At 47.6% G+C, this 1,476-nt stretch overlaps 1 pseudogene; it reads left to right on the forward strand.

Moving 5' to 3' along the window:
- On the forward strand, nt 1-1,183 carry LOC149367300 (uncharacterized; annotated as a pseudogene).
- Nucleotides 1,184-1,476: the final 293 nt, after the last annotated feature.

The following is a 1,476-nucleotide window of genomic DNA, read 5'->3' on the forward strand; positions in this document are numbered from 1 at the left end:
CCTTGCGGTCACGGCGAACCTCGTCGCGGCTGCGCCTGTCTGGGACGTCAAGCCATGGCAGAAGCTGGATCGCTTATCGCGGAATTCATTCCGTCATCCTTCTCAGCAATGCATCGTTCCGGACAATCTGCCTCTGATCACCGATGGATACGTGGCAAAGCATCGCGGAACGCTTCCGCTCCCGCCCTACTGCAGCCATAAAAGCGGCTCGTCTTGCCAGCAACAAATGGGACACGGCACTCTTCACGGCCTGTACTCACCTCGCTCTATGTATCAGGTTGGTTACATGAAATCTTCGCTTTGTTACCGGTCGAATAACGTTTTACTTGTAAGAGTGTCGTGTCCCCTGAACAAGCATTTATTGTGCCACTGGGTTATTTGCTCTGGTGCTCGTATATTGTCTGGGCTGGAATGCTTGGTTTTTGACTCATATCTCTTTTTGTGCGAGCTGTTGCTTCTGTGTGGGGATGTGGAGCTAAACCCCGGTCCCATGACAAAAGCCAAAGCGGAACAGCTTGAGCAGATCGCACAGGTACTCACTCAGCTTAAAGCAGACCAGGCAACCGTTCTGACAAAGCTAACAACCATCGAAATTAACCAATTAGAACTCGAAAAGAAGATTGACAGCGTGATTGCGAAGTCTACTGCAATTGAGAACCGTATTACGCTAGTCGAAGAATCAGAACGGAAGCTTGAAGCTAGACTGGACGATCTCGAAAACAGGAGCCGGAGACTAAATCTGGTTTTTTTTTTGGAATCAGCGACAACGAGCCGAAGGAAACGTGGCAAAGATCCGAAGAACTAGTCAAAGGCGTCTGCCAAGACAACCTAGAACTTGATAACATACCTATCGAAAGGGCGCACCGGGTGGGAGCATACCGGGAGGGGAAAAACCGGCCGATCATAGCGAACTTTGCAAGCTGGAAAGCACGGGATAGTGTACTACAAAATGCGCGCAAATTTAAAGGCACCGCTTTTAGTGTCTCGGAAGACTTTAGTCGCGCTGTCCAGGGAAAAAGGGCGTCTTCTCTGGAACTATACAAAAGAAAAACGAGATAGAAAGGAAATCCGTGTACAACTAAAATATGATAAGGCAGTTATAAATGGCGACACATATATATGGGACTTCGACACGAGGCAACCTGCTTTATTGAGAGCGCGTGCGCATTCAAACGGGGAATGACATGCAGATAACACACATCAAAACCACATCATTGACGTGGCTGAACCGAAAGAATTTTCGGTTCTCTTGGTAAACTGTAGAAGCATCAAAAATAAGACGGACGCTTTTTCCTCTATAGTAGCAACAGTGCAGCCGCACGTTGTACTAGGCACCGAGTCCTGGTTAGAAAATAATATTATGAATAGCGAAGTATTCCCACCGGGGTTTACTGTCTACCGTAAAGATAGACATCGGCATGGCGGAGGCGTCTTTATTTTAATATCAAACGACCTGCCTAGCGAGGAACTTCAATT

The sequence above is a fragment of the Amblyomma mixtum genome, chromosome 1, assembly GCF_055824585.1.
Source record: "Amblyomma mixtum isolate Tamu chromosome 1, ASM5582458v1, whole genome shotgun sequence".
Classification (NCBI taxonomy): domain Eukaryota; kingdom Metazoa; phylum Arthropoda; class Arachnida; order Ixodida; family Ixodidae; genus Amblyomma; species Amblyomma mixtum.